At 45.7% G+C, this 18122-nt stretch overlaps 1 protein-coding gene across 2 annotated transcripts in view; it reads left to right on the top strand.

Annotated features, from left to right (window-relative positions):
* RHBDD1 (rhomboid domain containing 1) overlaps window positions 1–18122 on the top strand; it is a 232020-nt gene that overhangs the window by 18301 nt on the left and 195597 nt on the right. The window contains exon 2 of one of the 2 annotated variants that reach the window (XM_077290775.1): window positions 17866–18033. The exons of the other annotated variant lie outside the window; for it this stretch is intronic. The gene's annotated coding sequence lies outside the window, so the exon portion shown is untranslated. The remainder of the gene's footprint in view (window positions 1–17865; window positions 18034–18122) is intronic. 2 annotated transcript variants of the gene reach the window in all.

Genomic DNA, 18122 nt, shown 5'->3' with positions numbered 1-18122 from the left:
TTTCGCATCCAGCTGATTTAGGATTCCCTAGTGGGACTTTTAAAATGTTAACGGGTTAGTTTTTCAACCAGAGGAAAAAAATGCCATCCGGCACGAGTCAAATCGAGCTTGTGACATATTTGTTCTCCTACGCGACACGTCACTTTCCCTTTTTCTTTCTAGCTGAGCTTCCTATTGGAAATGTTGCTGTAAACTGCACCAAAATAAGGAAATGGTAAACCCAAGACTGCAGGCTCAGAAATGCACCACACATTTGGGTATGTGCACACGTTGCGGATTTGCTCAAAAAACGCAGCGTTTTTTTTAGGTGCAGAAACGCTGCAGATCCGCAATTGATTTACAGTACAATGTAAATCAATGAGAAAAAAAAAATGCTGTGCACACTTTGCGGAAAATCCACTGCGGAAACGCTGCGGTTTAAAAGAAGTAGCATGTCACTTCTTTTTTGTGAATCTGCAGCGTTTTTGTACCCATTCCATTATAGAAAACTGCAGGGGTAAAAACCGCAGCAAATCCGCAAGAAAACCGCAGCAAAAACGCACAAAAAAATGCTGCGGAACCGCACAAAAAAACGCAGGTGCGTTTTCTAGCAGGAGAGGCAGAATCCGCACCAGAAATTCCTAAGCCTAATCTGCAACGTGTGCACATAGCCTAACTCTTCTGCCATTTGTATTGCCGGCTGATCTGGTTTTCTGTAGTGAAACTTAAGTAAAATTTTAATTGGCTATTTTTTTTTAACCAGAGGGGGATAAAATGCAAACCTGCATGAGGCGAGTCAACGTGCTCCTATTAGCTCAGTGTTCAGCTGGGGGTCACAACCTCGCCACATTCGCTTGCGTTATGGTGCAATGTAGGTCCACCATACTGCATGCTTTGGCCGCTTTATATGTGTCACGGCTAGTGTTGAGCGATACCGTCCGATACTTGAAAGTATCGGTATCGGAAAGTATCGGCCGATACCGGCAAAGTATCGGATCCAATCCGATACCGATACCCGATACCAATACAAGTCAATGGGACTCATGTATCGGACGGTATCCCTGATGGTTCCCAGGGTCTGAAGGAGAGGAAACTCTCCTTCAGGCCCTGGGAACCATATTAATGTGTAAAAGAAAGAATTAAAATAAAAAATATTGCTATACTCACCTCTCCGACGCAGCCTGCACCTTACCGAGGGAAGCGGCAGCGTTCTTTGTTTAAAATTCGCGCTTTTCTTTCCTTTACGTGAAGTCCCGGCTTGTGATTGGTCGCGTGCCGCCCATGTGGCCGGGACGCAACCAATCACAGCAAGCCGTGACGTAATTTCAGGTCCTTCAGGATTTTAAAATTACGTTCCGGCGTTGTGATTGGTTGCGTCGCAGTCACATGGGCGACGCAACCAATCACAGCAAGCCGTGACGTAATTTCAGGTCCTTCAGGATTTTAAAATTACGTCCCGGCTTTGTGATTGGTTGCGTCGCGGTCAACCAATCACAAGCCGGGAGGCTGGACACGCGCGCATTTTAAAATGCGCGCTTGTCCAACCTCCCGTGACGTCCCGGCTTGTGATTGGTTGCTTCGCGGTCAACCAATCACAAGCCGGGAGGCTGGACACGCGCGCATTTTAAAATGCGCGCTTGTCCAGCCTCCCGGCTTGTGATTGGTTGATCGCGACGCAACCAATCACAAGCCGGGACGTCACGGGAGGCTGGACAAGCGCGCATTTTAAAATGCGCGCGTGTCCAGCCTCCCGGCCTGTGATTGGTTGATCGCGACGCAACCAATCACAAGCCGGGACGTCACGGGAGGCTGGACAAGTGCGCATTTTAAAATGCGCGCGTGTCCAGCCTCCCGTGACGTCACGGCTTGTGATTGGTTGCGTCGCCCATGTGACTGCGACGCAACCAATCACAAAGCCGGGACGTAATTTTAAAATCCTTAAGGACCTGAAATTACGTCACGGCTTGCTGTGATTGGTTGCGTCGCCCATGTGACTGCGACGCAACCAATCACAAAGCCGGGACTTCACGTAAGGAAAGAAAAGCGCGAATTTTAAACAAAGAACGCTGCCGCTTCCCTCGGTAAGGTGCAGGCTGCGTCGGAGAGGTGAGTATAGCAATATTTTTTATTTTAATTCTCTCTTTTACACATTTTTACATTAATGTTGTTTCGATACCGATACCCGATACCACAAAAGTATCGGATCTCGGTATCGGAATTCCGATACAGCAAATATCGGCCGATACCCGATACTTGCGGTATCGGAATGCTCAACACTAGTCACGGCCAAAGGTGAAGTGAACCCTCACGCTTATTTAAAAAGGTATCTCTGGAGGGAGACTCGTTATAGATCACACTTTTCTAAGCTATTGAAGCTTTCAGTTGTTCCCACTGATAGTCATAAGGTCTCTCGAGTCTCTGCTTTCCATAAGAAGATATCCATGAAATTCTCTGCTTGCTGAAAAATATCCAAGCATTAACAAGCCATTAAGATCAGTAAGCGAGCGTGCATAAAAACTCCTGCTAATAAGGCCCTCTAATTGTCAGCACTATCAACAAAAGCGACCAAAGTATGCCTTTCTCTGTGACATCTGATTTCCATTGTCATGGGAGATGTGGTTGCATTCTTGCGGTTTCTTCTCCGTGCCATGCACAGAGATGATTTGACGGAGTGGAATGAGGTTGTGTATGGAACCTGTGAGCATAGAAGTAAAATCTGTGTTCCTGCCGATCAGTCTTGCACATTGTTGTTGTAGAGCAGCAGGCTTTCACTTCCATTTATTTTGAGTAGGCTTAAAAAATGCAGGCGCGTGGCAGCCGAGGTTATTCACAAACGGCTAATTTAGTCCTGACCTTAAAATTTGTACATTTTGGAGGCAGTTGTGAAATTCATTGTACAACATCAGAGAAGAATGTTTCATGTGTTTCAGTGGAAGCCTGTGCTGCATATGAAGTGCGTTTTTCTTTAGCCCAAAAATGAGCGCTTTGTTCTTCTAAATAAGTCAAATAAAATGTGTAGATTGATTCAGCTTGTGTTCCTGTTAATTTGTTTACTCCATGATGGAGAGAAACAATCTGCTGGACATGGTTTATGTGTTGTTAAAGGGGTGCGAGACTGTCTGTTTTATCCAAATGTGTCGTGCAATTGAATACTTTGTAAGGCTTTGTGCACACGTCAGGATTACTTGCAGAAATTTCCTGAACAAAACCGGACATTTTCTGCAAGATATCCACATGCGTTTTTTTTTTGCGTTTTTCTTGCAGTTGTTGCTCGTTTTATTTTCTGGATTTTTAGCGTTTTTTCCCGGAGGTTCCCAATGCAATAATATAGTGGGAAATTCGCAAAAAATCAGCAAAATTAATGAACATCCTGCGTTTTTTTTACCGCGATGTATTTTTTTCGTGGAAAAAAATGCAGCATATGCACAAAAATTGCGGAGTGCATTATAAATGATGGGATGCATATGTATATGTGCGTTTTTTAAGCGTTTTTATCACGTTTTATAGCGAAAATACATGAAAAAAATGCAAAAAATCCTGAATGTGTGCACACAGTCTTATCCTGTATAAGAAACCAGTCCTAGATCTCGACCGGCGGACTGTAGTGTTCTACTATAGGATTACTGAGAGGAAGTCCCAGTTAATATACAGTTTTATCATCTCTACTTTCTGTTAAGTTGTCCAAACAGATTAGAAATGACCATTGCCTGATGATTTGGGTGAGATTGGTCAATTGTATAATGTTATGTTATTGAGTTGTCTTGACTCCCACCCCCTGACCCCACTGACAGCACATGTAGGCGAGGAGCAAGGATCAGGCATGTTGAATTTCAACATGCCTGATCTTTTATTTCGGGAGACTATAAGGAGGCTGAGAGCGGCTCAGTCCCCTCTGCCTATTATAAACACATACACACTTGACCTGTGAGTCTGTAGAAATAGCTGATGACTGATCAAGCTATCTAAATTGTAGTGGCACCTTTGATTTACTAGTACTGTGAACTTCCTAAAATAGTTTTATATCGTGTATTCTCTACTCAGAAGCTAATAAGGTTTATACTTTTAATGTTGAGTCACGAAAGCTCCGCTTCTACATTCGTTCTGACACAAACAAATCACCGCGCCCCTTGCTTTATTTTAGTACATGATGGAGGCTGGCTGTCTGGCACAATTCATTACCTAAATCTGCCCCCTTTGATAAAGTTCGGAACTGACATCTGGATGACAGGTCAGCTTTCATAGCTAACCAATACGTGTGAGATTTATTTATATTTGCAAAACAACCAGAGAAGTTTTTGGTCTCCAAACATTCTCTGTAGGATGAGGCTAGGGATGAACAGTGAGAACAAAGGGACCCTGTGCAAGACTTGTGTATGGCCCCAACCCCCTCTAAAGGGGTCTTCCATTTTCATTTCTTTTGTGCTCATTAGCTTGCACTACGAAAAAATAATAAAATTAGAGTTACTCATTTTCACTTGGTTCGGTGATATCTTTCTGCGACTGCTCCATCTATGTTCACAGGGTGCAATGGTAATGTCACATGTGACTACTTAAGGGTACTGTCACACAGTGCCATTTTGATCGCTACGACGGCACGATCCGTGACGTCGCAGCGATCGTATGATTATCGCTCCAGCGTCGTAGACTGCGGTCACACGTTGCAATCACGGCGCTGGAGCGATGCCGAAGTCCCCGGGTAACCAGGGTAAACATCGGGTTACTAAGCGCAGGGCCGCGCTTAGTAACCCGATGTTTACCCTGGTTACCAGCGTAAACGTAAAAAAAACAAACAGTACATACTCACATTCCGGTGTCTGTCCCCCGGCGTCTCAGCTTCTCTGCACTGTGTAAGCACAGCGGCCGGAAAGCAGAGCGGTGACGTCAGACGTCACCGCTGTGCTCGCTTTCCGGCTGGCCGGCGCTCACAGTGCAGAGAAGCTGAGACGCCGGAGGACAGACACCGGAATGTGAGTATGTACTGTTTGGTTTTTTTACGTTTACGCTGGTAACCAGGGTAAACATCGGGTTACTAAGCGCGGCCCTGCGCTTAGTTACCCAATGTTTACCCTGGTTACAAGCGAACACATCGCTGGATCGCTGTCACACACAACGATCCAGCGATGTCAGCGGGAGATCCAGCGACGAAAGAAAGTTCCATACGATCTGCTACGACGTACGATTCTCAGCAGGATCCCTGATCGCTGCTGCGTGTCAGACACTACGATATCGTATGGATATCGCTGGAACGTCACGGATCGTACGGTCGTAGCGATCAAAGTGTGACTGTGTGACGGTACCCTTAGTGTTGTGAAATTGGATTCTGGGCTCCCCCGGTGGCCACTTGTGGAATTTAACTTGTGTGCATCATCCCCTCTGTTCACCTGCTCCTATCAGGATATGGGAGTCCCTATATAACCTTGCTCCTCTGTCAGTTTCTTGCCGGTCAACAATGTAATCAGAAGCCTTCTGTGCTTGTTCCTGCTACTAGACAACTCCCAGCTAAGTTGGACTTTTGTCCTTGTGTGCTTTTGCATTTTGTTCCTGTTCACAGCTGCTGTTTCGTTACTGTGTCTGGAAAGCTCTTGTGATCGGAAATTGCCACTCTGGTGTTATGAGTTAATGCTAGAGTCTTAAAGGAATTTCTGGATGGTGTTTTGATAGGGTTTTCTGCTGACCATGAAAGTGTCCTTTCTGTCTTCCTGCTATCTAGAAAGCGGACCTCAATTTTGCTAAACCTATTTTCATACTACGTTTGTCATTTCATCTCAAATCACCGCCAATATATGTGGGGGCCTCTGTCTGCCTTTTGGAAAATTTCTCTAGAGGTGAGCCAGGACTGTCTTTTCCTCTGCTAGGATTAGGTAGTTCTCCGGCTGGCGCTGGGCATCTAGGGTTAAAAAACGTAGGCATGCTACCCGGCCACTTCTAGTTGTGCGGCAGGTTTAGTTCATGGTCAGTATAGTTTCCATCTTCCAAGAGCTAGTTCTCATATATGCTGGGCTATGTTCTCTCGCCATTGAGAATCACGACAGTTTGACCGGCCCAAAAAAGGGTTAAATTACTGGCTGAGAAAGGAGAGAAAAAAGAAGTCTGCTACAATTTTTTTTTCCTCTAGTTCTGAGTGTGCTCTTAATTGAATCACTTGCTAGTCTGCCTATACTGCAGCCTTCCTCTCTTTCTCTCCTTCTAATCCTTGAATGGCTCTGTGTTCACCTGTTTCAAATGGATCTTCAGAGTGTAGCTACAGGTTTGAATAATCTTGCCACAAAGGTACAAAATTTGCAAGATTTTGTTGTTCATGCACCTATGTCTGAGCCTAGAATTCCTTTGCCTGAATTCTTCTCGGGGAATAGATCTCACTTTCAAAATTTTAAAAATAATTGCAAATTGTTTTTGTCCCTGAAGTCTCGCTCTGCCGGAGACCCTGCACAGCAGGTCAGGATTGTAATTTCCTTGCTCCGGGGCGACCCTCAAGACTGGGCTTTTGCATTGGCACCAGGGGATCCTGCGTTGCTCAATGTGGATGCGTTTTTTCTGGCCTTGGGGTTGCTTTATGAGGAACCTCATTTAGAGCTTCAGGCGGAAAAGGCCTTGATGTCCTTGTCTCAGGGGCAAGATGAAGCTGAAATATACTGCCAAAAATTCCGCAAATGGTCTGTGCTTACTCAGTGGAATGAGTGCGCCTTGGCGGCGATTTTCAGAGAAGGTCTCTCTGATGCCATTAAGGATGTTATGGTGGGGTTCCCTGTGCCTGCGAGTCTGAATGAGTCCATGACGATGGCTATTCAGATCGATAGGCGTCTGCGGGAGCGCAAACCTGTGCACCATTTGGTGGTGTCTACTGAGGAAACGCCAGAAAATATGCAATGTGATAGAATTCTGTCCAGAAGCGAGCGGCAGAATTTTAGACGAAAAAATGGGTTGTGCTTCTATTGTGGTGATTCAACTCATGTTATATCAGCATGCTTTAAGCGTACTAAGAAGCCTGACAAGTCTGTTTCAATTAGCACCTTACAGTCTAAGTTTATTCTATCTGTGACCCTGATTTGTTCTTTGTCATCTATTACCGCGGACGCCTATGTCGACTCTGGCGCTGCTTTGAGTCTTATGGATTGGTCCTTTGCCAAACGCTGTGGGTATGATTTGGAGCCACTGGAGGCTCCGATACCTCTGAAAGGGATTGACTCCACCCCATTGGCTAGTAATAAACCACAATACTGGACACAAGTGACTATGCATGTTAATCCGGATCACCAGGAGGTTATTCGCTTTCTGGTGCTGTATAATCTACATGATGTTTTGGTGCTGGGATTGCCATGGCTGCAATCTCATAACCCAGTCCTCGACTGGAGAGCTATGTCTGTGTTAAGCTGGGGATGTAAAGGAACTCATGGGGACGTACCTTTGGTTTCCATTTCATCATCTATTCCCTCTGAGATTCCTGAATTCTTGTCTGACTTTCGTGACGTTTTTGAAGAACCCAAGGTTGGTTCACTACCTCCGCACCGGGAGTGCGATTGTGCCATAGACTTGATTCCGGGTAGTAAATACCCTAAGGGTCGTTTATTTAATCTGTCTGTGCCTGAACACGCTGCTATGCGAGAATATATAAAGGAGTCCTTGGAAAAGGGACATATTCGTCCTTCGTCATCTCCCTTAGGAGCCGGTTTTTTCTTTGTGTCTAAGAAAGACGGCTCTTTGAGGCCGTGTATTGATTATCGACTTTTGAATAAAATCACGGTTAAATATCAATATCCGTTGCCACTGCTTACTGATTTGTTTGCTCGTATAAAGGGGGCCAAGTGGTTCTCTAAGATTGATCTCCGTGGGGCGTATAATTTGGTGCGAATCAAGCAGGGGGATGAGTGGAAAACCGCATTTAATACGCCCGAGGGCCATTTTGAGTATTTGGTGATGCCTTTTGGTCTTTCAAATGCCCCTTCAGTCTTCCAGTCCTTTATGCATGACATTTTCCGCGATTATTTGGATAAATTTATGATTGTTTATCTGGATGATATTCTGATTTTTTCGGATGACTGGGACTCTCATGTCCAGCAGGTCAGGAGGGTTTTTCAGGTTTTGCGGTCTAATTCCTTGTGTGTGAAGGGTTCTAAGTGTGTTTTTGGGGTTCAAAAGATTTCTTTCTTGGGATACATTTTTTCCCCCTCTTCCATCGAGATGGATCCTGTCAAGGTTCAGGCTATTGGTGATTGGACGCAACCCTCTTCTCTTAAGAGTCTTCAGAAATTTTTGGGCTTTGCTAACTTTTATCGTCGATTTATTGCTGGTTTTTCTGATGTTGTAAAACCATTGACTGATTTGACTAAGAAGGGTGCTGATGTTGCTGATTGGTCCCCTGATGCTGTGGAGGCCTTTCGGGAGCTCAAGCGCCGATTTTCTTCCGCCCCAGTGTTGCGTCAGCCTGATGTTGCTCTTCCTTTTCAGGTTGAGGTCGACGCTTCTGAAATCGGAGCTGGGGCGGTGTTGTCGCAGAGAAGTTCCGACTGCTCCGTGATGAGACCTTGTGCTTTTTTTTCCCGTAAATTTTCGCCCGCCGAGCGGAATTATGATATTGGGAATCGGGAGCTTTTGGCCATGAAGTGGGCTTTTGAGGAGTGGCGTCACTGGCTTGAGGGGGCCAGACATCAGGTGGTGGTATTGACTGACCACAAAAATTTAATTTACCTTGAGTCTGCCAGGCGCCTGAATCCTAGACAGGCGCGCTGGTCGTTGTTTTTCTCTCGGTTTAATTTTGTGGTGTCGTACCTACCGGGTTCTAAGAATGTTAAGGCGGATGCCCTTTCTAGGAGTTTTGAGCCTGACTCCCCTGGTAATTCTGAGCCCACAGGTATCCTTAAAGATGGAGTGATATTGTCTGCCGTTTCTCCAGACCTGCGGCGGGCCTTGCAGGAGTTTCAGGCGGATAGACCTGATCGTTGCCCACCTGGTAGACTGTTTGTTCCTGATGATTGGACCAGTAGAGTCATCTCTGAGGTTCATTCTTCTGCGTTGGCAGGTCATCCTGGAATCTTTGGTACCAGGGATTTGGTGGCAAGGTCCTTCTGGTGGCCTTCCCTGTCACGAGATGTGCGAGGCTTTGTGCAGTCTTGTGACGTTTGTGCTCGGGCCAAGCCTTGTTGTTCTCGGGCTAGTGGATTGTTGTTGCCCTTGCCTATCCCGAAGAGGCCTTGGACGCACATCTCGATGGATTTTATTTCGGATCTGCCTGTTTCTCGGAAGATGTCTGTCATCTGGGTGGTGTGTGACCGTTTCTCTAAGATGGTCCATCTGGTTCCCTTGCCTAAGTTGCCTTCTTCTTCCGAGTTGGTTCCTCTGTTTTTTCAAAATGTTGTTCGTTTGCATGGTATTCCTGAGAATATCGTTTCTGACAGAGGGACCCAATTCGTGTCTAGATTTTGGCGGGCATTCTGTGCTAGGATGGGCATAGATTTGTCTTTTTCGTCTGCTTTCCATCCTCAGACTAATGGCCAGACCGAGCGGACTAATCAGACCTTGGAGACATATTTGAGGTGTTTTGTGTCTGCGGATCAGGATGATTGGGTTGCTTTTTTTGCCTTTGGCGGAGTTCGCCCTCAATAATCGGGCCAGCTCTGCCACCTTGGTGTCCCCGTTTTTCTGTAATTTGGGGTTTCATCCTCGATTTTCCTCCGGTCAAGTGGAATCTTCGGATTGTCCTGGAGTGGATGCTGTGGTGGAGAGGTTGCATCAGATTTGGGGGCAGGTGGTGGACAATTTGAAGTTGTCCCAGGAGAAGACTCAGCTTTTTGCCAACCGCCGTCGTCGTGTTGGTCCTCGGCTTTGTGTTGGGGACTTGGTGTGGTTGTCTTCTCGTTTTGTCCCTATGAGGGTTTCTTCTCCTAAGTTTAAGCCTCGGTTCATCGGTCCGTACAAGATATTGGAGATTCTTAACCCTGTGTCCTTCCGTTTGGACCTCCCTGCATCCTTTTCGATTCATAATGTTTTTCATCGGTCATTGTTGCGCAGGTATGAGGTACCGGTTGTGCCTTCCGTTGAGCCTCCTGCTCCGGTGTTGGTTGAGGGTGAGTTGGAGTACGTTGTGGAAAAGATCTTAGACTCTCGTGTTTCCAGACGGAGACTCCAGTATCTGGTCAAATGGAAGGGATACGGTCAGGAGGATAATTCTTGGGTCACTGCCTCTGATGTTCATGCCTCCGATCTTGTCCGTGCCTTTCATAGGGCTCATCCTGATCGCCCTGGTGGTTCTGGTGAGGGTTCGGTGCCCCCTCCTTGAGGGGGGGGTACTGTTGTGAAATTGGATTCTGGGCTCCCCCGGTGGCCACTTGTGGAATTTAACTTGTGTGCATCATCCCCTCTGTTCACCTGCTCCTATCAGTATATGGGAGTCGCTATATAACCTTGCTCCTCTGTCAGTTTCTTGCCGGTCAACAATGTAATCAGAAGCCTTCTGTGCTTGTTCCTGCTACTAGACAACTCCCAGCTAAGTTGGACTTTTGTCCTTGTGTGTTTTTGCATTTTGTTCCTGTTCACAGCTGCTGTTTCGTTACTGTGTCTGGAAAGCTCTTGTGATCGGAAATTGCCACTCTGGTGTTATGAGTTAATGCTAGAGTCTTAAAGGAATTTCTGGATGGTGTTTTGATAGGGTTTTCTGCTGACCATGAAAGTGTCCTTTCTGTCTTCCTGCTATCTAGAAAGCGGACCTCGATTTTGCTAAACCTATTTTCATACTACGTTTGTCATTTCATCTCAAATCACCGCCAATATATGTGGGGGCCTCTGTCTGCCTTTTGGAAAATTTCTCTAGAGGTGAGCCAGGACTGTCTTTTCCTCTGCTAGGATTAGGTAGTTCTCCGGCTGGCGCTGGGCATCTAGGGTTAAAAAACGTAGGCATGCTACCCGGCCACTTCTAGTTGTGCGGCAGGTTTAGTTCATGGTCAGTATAGTTTCCATCTTCCAAGAGCTAGTTCTCATATATGCTGGGCTATGTTCTCTCGCCATTGAGAATCACGACACCTTAGCCAATCACGGGGCTCAGCAATTTGTGCCGTCTTCCTTGGCACGGCTGGTGAGCTCAGTGATTAGCTCCAGCAATCACATGTTTTAGTCATGACATCACTGCTGCAGCCTGAAAGCTAAGACAAGTGCAGTAGGAAAGAGGAATTGCTGGTATTTTCTCCCACTCGTCCATTGCAGTTTGTTCAAGCTCTTGAATGTTTGCAGGATTCTTTTTCCCATTGGCAGACTTCAGCTCACCCCAAACATTTTTAATGGGATTGAGGTCAGGTCTCATTGCTGGCTATTTAAAAACAGTCAAATTTTTCTTTTTCAGCCATTCCTATGTACTTTCAGATGTTTGCTTTGGGTCACTGTCTTGCTGGAGGTTCCATGATCTTTGACTCATCCAAGTTTTCTTAAACTGGGTAGAACATTTCACTCTAAAATCTCTTGATAATTTTTTGATTTCATGATTCCCGTGATACAGTCAAGGCCTCCAGTACCAGACGCAGCAAAGCGACCCCACAGCATTATGAATCCTCCACCATGCTGAACTGTTAGTAGGGTGTTAATCTCCTCATAAGCTTCATTGCGGTTGCAGAAGGATTGTGGTTTGTGAAGGTACTCTTTGGCAAAGAACAGTCGTTCCTTTTTATGTCTTTTCTTACGATACTTTATTGATCCCGGGGGAAATTACGGTATTACAGCAGCAATACAAACAGCAGTACATAAAATATTGGGACACAAATCTTGCACAAGTATACCAACACTACATAACAAATAAATGTGGGTAGTTAAGGTATATAAGTCACTGTTAATTGACATTAGTACACCAGCATTCAGTCATTGTTGTCTACCACCCTTAGGAAATTATTATACATCCCCATAGCAGTAGGTACAAACGATTTCCTGAATTTCTCCTTCTTACACCTTAGTAGGATTAGGCGGCTGCTGAATGTGCTCTTCTGCTTCCAGAACAGCTCGTATAGTGGGTGTGTATTATTGTTCATTATAGCCCTACACTTTTTCTGAATTCTATCCTCCAATACCTCCTCAAAAGAGTCCAGATGGAGACCAACAGTTGCGCTTGCCTTCTTGATAAGTTTTTTGAGCTTATTAGCGTCAGATACTCGCACACTACTGCCCCAGCATATGATAGCAAAAAAAATGGCGCTTGCCACAACCGAATGGTAGAACATTTCCAGCATTTTACTGCACACATAGAGTGACCTAAGCTTCCGAAGAAAGTACAGTCTGCTCATTCCCTTCTTGTAAACCTTTTCTGTATAACACCTCCAATCGAGTTTACTGTCAAGGTGAACCCCCAAATATTTGTAGCCTCAATCAGTGAACACTGTGCTGCAATGGGGCTGGAATGCTAGGGGTAGAGATGATCTTTCTACCCAATCCAGAAGAGGTAGAGGCATATGTAGTACAAGGACAAGTGTCCCAGACTAGATGGGACACCTCAGCGACAATGAACCAGCATCTGCAGCCGGACTTGATAAAGGGCGTGGAGGCTACAGGGCTCTGTGACTCTGGAGTCTCCGTTACATTCATCAAAGAACTTCTAGTACTAGACCAATGTGTTGTTCCCGCCATCCATTTGTTAGTCAACGTATCCGGTGGAGAATCTCTGAACATCTAGAGTGCCCTGTTACGTTTTTATTGGGTTCACTGTCATGGAGTGGTGAATGTAGGAGTAGTGTGGCACCTACTGGTGGATGTGTTGCTGAGAAACAACCCAGGAGCAGGGTTGGTGTGCCACTGGGCAAATGTCGTAACCTGATGTCAAGGACAGTTCCCACTGCTTCAACTGAGAAGAAACAGATAAATCTCAACATACCGACTAACATCCCTCTCTCCTGCCAGTTGATAGTAATGCTCAAAATACAACACCTGTTACTATGAAGCAACGTGACCAGAGAGAAGTAAATTTCATCAAGGAGAAGTCCCAGGGACTTCGGGACACTGGGACTTCCATCACCCTGGTCAGCCCAGATATTGTCCCCCTAGAACACAAATTACCAGGCCACCAAGTGACTAGACCCCTGACTGGGGGTCAGCGCTCTGGGGATAAGTGCATTTAAGTGGGCAATTTACTGGCCGATGTATGGGAGAAAGAGCTGGAGGAGTTGTTCCAGTGATCCGTACCAATGAGCTGAAGAATTGCTGGGGGAGCGGAACCACACCATTCGCCTTCATCAGCTTCCAGGATTCGAGTAACGCGAAGGATGCCATGCTTAGATGCAATGGATATGAGTTTGATTATCAGCGGTTACGTGTGGAGTTTCCCAGGTCAAACCGGAGATCAGGGGTAGATATGGAGGACACCGCAGGAGCAAAAGACCCCCGTCCCGGGGAACTAAATAGAGTCCTCTTCTCAGGGTTTCCCCCATTGGGGAGTAGGCAGTATGTGAAAGATCATATGAGAGATACTGGAGATGTCAGCTATGCTGATGCACAAAACAATATAATGGAGATTGTGGAGTTTATTTGCAAGGAAGACATGGAATATTCTCTGAGGAAACTGGATGATATACATTTTCATTCTCATGAAGTTGAAACCTCTTACATCCATGTATGTGGTGAAAGAAATGCCGATGGACATCCACGAGAAGTGGAGAAGGATGATTGGATGCCTATCACGTCTGAGAAATGTGATGGCACAGCGTTAATTCTTTATTATGCCAAATGAATTGTTCAGTAGGTCAAGGGACATAAGCCATTGTTCATATGAGCCTGTACGTGACTTGTTGTGTGTTAATCTGTGGAATGCCTGGTGATTACATATTGCATCATCCCATTGTGGCTTACTAGTCTACACACTTTGTAGGACAAAAATGCAGGTTAATCGAACAATAGAACAATGAGAGATTACCTCCCTCCATCTTCTTCCAATCCCGTGGGAGAATGCCCTGAATGAGAGCTGTGGAATATAAAGAAGGGGCCTCTATCTACATAGAGACTCTACAAGATCAGCCCATGGGACCATGGCTCCAGCTGGTGGAATACAGATCTGCTCCACTGCCCATCACTGAATTCACAAAGACATTTGGAGAACCCTGGTTGGGACTGTATTGTGTTGTTGCTGACTGGAGCTGGATACACGTGCTACGCTTTTAATATCTTGTCTGGAGGAGCATGGACTGTGATTACAGACTATACCGGTGGGAGATACAAAAGTTGGGAGACTGTGGGTATCGCCTAGGATGGGCAGTGGAACTAACGGCCCCGAGATGGGATCTCCAGGACTGGAGCATTGCATTGTGGCCATCTACCTGGAGTTGCTGTAAGACCATGGATTTAAGGGATAAAAATAGTTGCATTCTTAACCTGCCTAGGTGATTATTACATCCTTCAACCCCAGATATTCACAGGCACATACACATATACACAGGTACAGATACTATATGTACACAGGCATATACAAAAGCACATACGCAAAGAATACTAATACTAGTTTGTTGCAGAACTGCAAAGGTACTTTTCAACAGGTTTCGGGGTTCATCGGAATCTTCACCAGCTTCCCAGTAAGCCAGTCCAACTCCTGGCCATATACAATATTTAATGCAGAGTTCATAACCCTTTTCTATTTGAGAAGGCTCCACCTTCCTCTGGGCCTCGGTACAGCTGCTCCAGCTATATGTCTGCTCCTGGCTGGGGCTGCACAGCAATAACAAGTCTTAGAAAAGTTGTGTGTACAAAAAAGTTTTTATGACTTCACATGACTATTTTAACTCCTTTCTGACATCAGACGTAATAATCTGTCCCTGTGACCTGGGCCTATATGACCAGGGACGGAATATTACGTCTGAGTGATCGCCCGTTCACACGGGGGGGTGATTCTGAGGGGGGGGGTGATTCTGACAGCTGACACCTGGCACTAAGTGCCAGGACCGGTCACAATGAGTACATATGGAATCACTGCGCATACAACAGGTTGTGGCGCTTTAGGCGGAGCGGGGTATCCGCTGTGTCCAAACGCAGAGCTTCCAGACCGTGGATACATACCCTTAGACTATGTGCACACGGTGCATTTTTGCTGCAGTTTTTCTTCACGAAATTGGCCCAAAAATGCTAGAGAATCCTTATGACAGCAAAGTCAATGAGAATCCTGAAGTGCTGTGCACATAATCAGTATTTTTCCTTTCAGGATTTGTGCTGCTTTTAAATCTGCAGCATGTCAATTCTTTGTGTGTTTTTGCTGCGTTTTCCCCCTATTGACTTCAAATGAGTCAGTCAAATACGCAGCAAAAAACACAAGTATAAAAATGTTTGTGGAATTTGCTGAGTTTTTCCTTGCGTTTTTACAGACTTCCTATGATGTTTCCCATGCTAACATTTGTGTGACACCACGAGAAACACCGGCAGCAACGTTACCGGTGGTAAGATTGTTATCGTCTGTCATAGTTCTGCGGGATGATGCTGTCAGATATTAGCGTGACCCTGCAGCTGTGAGCCGAGGTAAAAAGCTTACCATAGGTCACCGGTGAATTTGTGCTCAAAGTAAAGAATAAAAAGACATTTTAAATAAATAAATATTGAAATAAAAGAAGCACAGTATATACTCGCCTTACACCTAATCCCTGAAGCCCTTGTCTCCTGTAAAAAATAAAAAACACCATATACTCACCTTAACGCCTAATCCCCGATGTCCATGTCACCTGGAAAAGAGAAAATATAATAAACCACTATATCCCTCACTTATCCGTTCGTAATCCATACTGTCCTGTGATGATTCAGATCACTGGTAGAGCAGTCACATCAGCTGATGCATGTAGAGTAGCTGAGGAGACACCATCACGTGTTTCTCAACGCAAGCAATGAATAGCCAGGCCTGCTCCTAATAGCCAGTTTCCTCCTCCACACTGATGAGGGGCAAAAACCCCGAAACAGCTGTCTGTGGATGGATACCATGCTTGGCATAGGTGGTTTTCCTTTATTGGATGTTTTACTTTATTGGATGCTGCCCTTCCCGTGCTTGTTCCTTCCCGGGGAAAGGCCTGGCTATTCATTGCTTGCGTTGAGAAACACGTGATGGTGTCTCCGCAGCTACTCTACATGCATTTGCATATTTCCCATAAGGGATGGGGGCAGTGTCCTGGATCACTGCGTTGAGAAACACGTGATGGTGTCTCCGCGGTGTTGGATGTTTTGGTCTCCCCGAGGTCATTCATCTGTACCTTCACATCAGCTGATGCGACTGCTCTACCTGGTAGCTGGTGGCACACTGACAGGAGCATGTAATCACTCCCGCAGTGTGTAGTGCTGAGCTACAGTGAGAAAGTTCATTGGAGTTCATCAGCTGATGAGCCCCAGTGATCTCAGTGACTGCACAACCACTGCATGAGAAAGTTCACAAAGCAGTGTTGCCGTCAGTGAGTTCATCGGGGCTCATCAGCAGATGAACTCGGTGAACTTTCTCATCACAGCTTAGCACTACACACTGACACAGGAACGATTACCTTCTGTGTCAGTGTGAGCCTGCTGTCTTTGAGAACAGTCATATTAGTGACTTCTCACAAAGTCATCAGGATCGTCGTGGGACATTATGGATTATCTCTTCACTTCAGATAGGTGAGGCATATGGTTGTTTTAATTCATTTGCAAGGGACATTGGTCAATAAAGGAGTCTGTCATTTGATCAAATAAAGGACTTTATTCTGGGTGTGTGTTTTTTTTATTATCCAATATCACTATGGGGTTAGTAATGGGGGGGCGTCTCTCCAATAATAATCTCTGGGGTTGATGTAACCTGACAATACAAAGGTGACATCAAACTCCACCCTACCCCCCCAACTATTACCCCACTTGCCACTGCACCAGGGCAAGCGGGAAGAGTTAGGATGCGCCATTTCTGGGGCGGCTGTGAGCTCATATTTTTTAGTCTGGGATAGGGCCAATATAAGCACGCGACTGTCTGCCCATCCTTTGCTGGTTATTAATTATAAGAGGGAACCTATGTCATTTTTTGGGGGGCGGTCCCCCATTTTAATACCCAGTAAAGACTAAATATACAGCTGTGAGCTGATATTCATAACCTGGGAAGGTCCATGGGTATTAACTTCTTCCCAGGCTATAAACAGCCCCCCCAGTTGTCCGCTCTCCCTTGGCTGGTTAATAAAATGGCCGGGATCCCACGCCATTTTTTTCAGAAAATAATTTAGGCTACGTTCACATTTGCGGTCAGCGCCGCGGCGTCGGGCGCCGCAGCGGCGCCGCATGCGTCATGCGCCCCTATATTTAACATGGGGGCGCATGGACATGCGTTGTGCTGCGTTTTGCGCCGCATGGCCGCAAGCGTTGGACGCAAGAAACGCTTGAAGTTGCATTTTTTTTGCGTCCAACTTTCGGCCAAAAAGGACGCATGCGGCGCAAAACGCAGCGTTTTAGCGTGCGTTTTGCCGCGTTTTTGTTTGCGTTGTGCGCTGCGGCGCCGACGCTGCGGCGCACAACGCAAATGTGAACGTAGCCTTATTTAGTAATAAAATACATGTACAGTGTACACAAGCACTGTACTAATTATATATGTCACTGACATCTTTATATCTATCTGTTCTGTGTATATATCCTATTCTGTCTGGTCACAGTGTGATTTTACTGTACGTGGCAGATGAAATGTCTGGTTTTCAAGCACATGGTGGTTTAAAAATCGGATTTTACTCGCATGGTCCGTATGCCATCTGTTTTTCTTCTCGCACCCGTTGACTTGCATTGGCGAGTCTTGTCTGATATACGAGGACAATCGCAGCATGCTGTGATTTTTTTTTTTCTCAGTCCCAATTCAGCTGAGAAAAAAATTGCCGATGAGCAGGTAATGATAGATTAACATTGGTCAGAGTGCAATCCGAATTTTTATCTGATTACATTCGTCCGTTTTTCTTGCAGATGAATATGAGCCCTAATAACCCCACGTGCATCACCGCAAGCAGGTATCGCGGTTTGCGCCGAGTTCTGCTAATTGCTGTTTGGTTACAGCCTATGTTGGTTCATTCTGTAAATACTGGTGACCACGCGGGACATCACTTTAATCCTTAGATTACTGTCAGACCTGCGGTAAGTATATTAAGTTAATTTAACCCCTTAGTGACAGGCAATTTGGTACTTAATGACCGAGCCAATTTTTACAATTCTGACCACTGTCA

The sequence above is a fragment of the Ranitomeya variabilis genome, chromosome 2, assembly GCF_051348905.1.
Source record: "Ranitomeya variabilis isolate aRanVar5 chromosome 2, aRanVar5.hap1, whole genome shotgun sequence".
In the NCBI taxonomy this organism is placed as follows: domain Eukaryota; kingdom Metazoa; phylum Chordata; class Amphibia; order Anura; family Dendrobatidae; genus Ranitomeya; species Ranitomeya variabilis.
The sequence above is the reverse complement of the archived record's forward strand: the minus strand, read 5'-3'. Positions and strand labels throughout refer to the sequence as shown.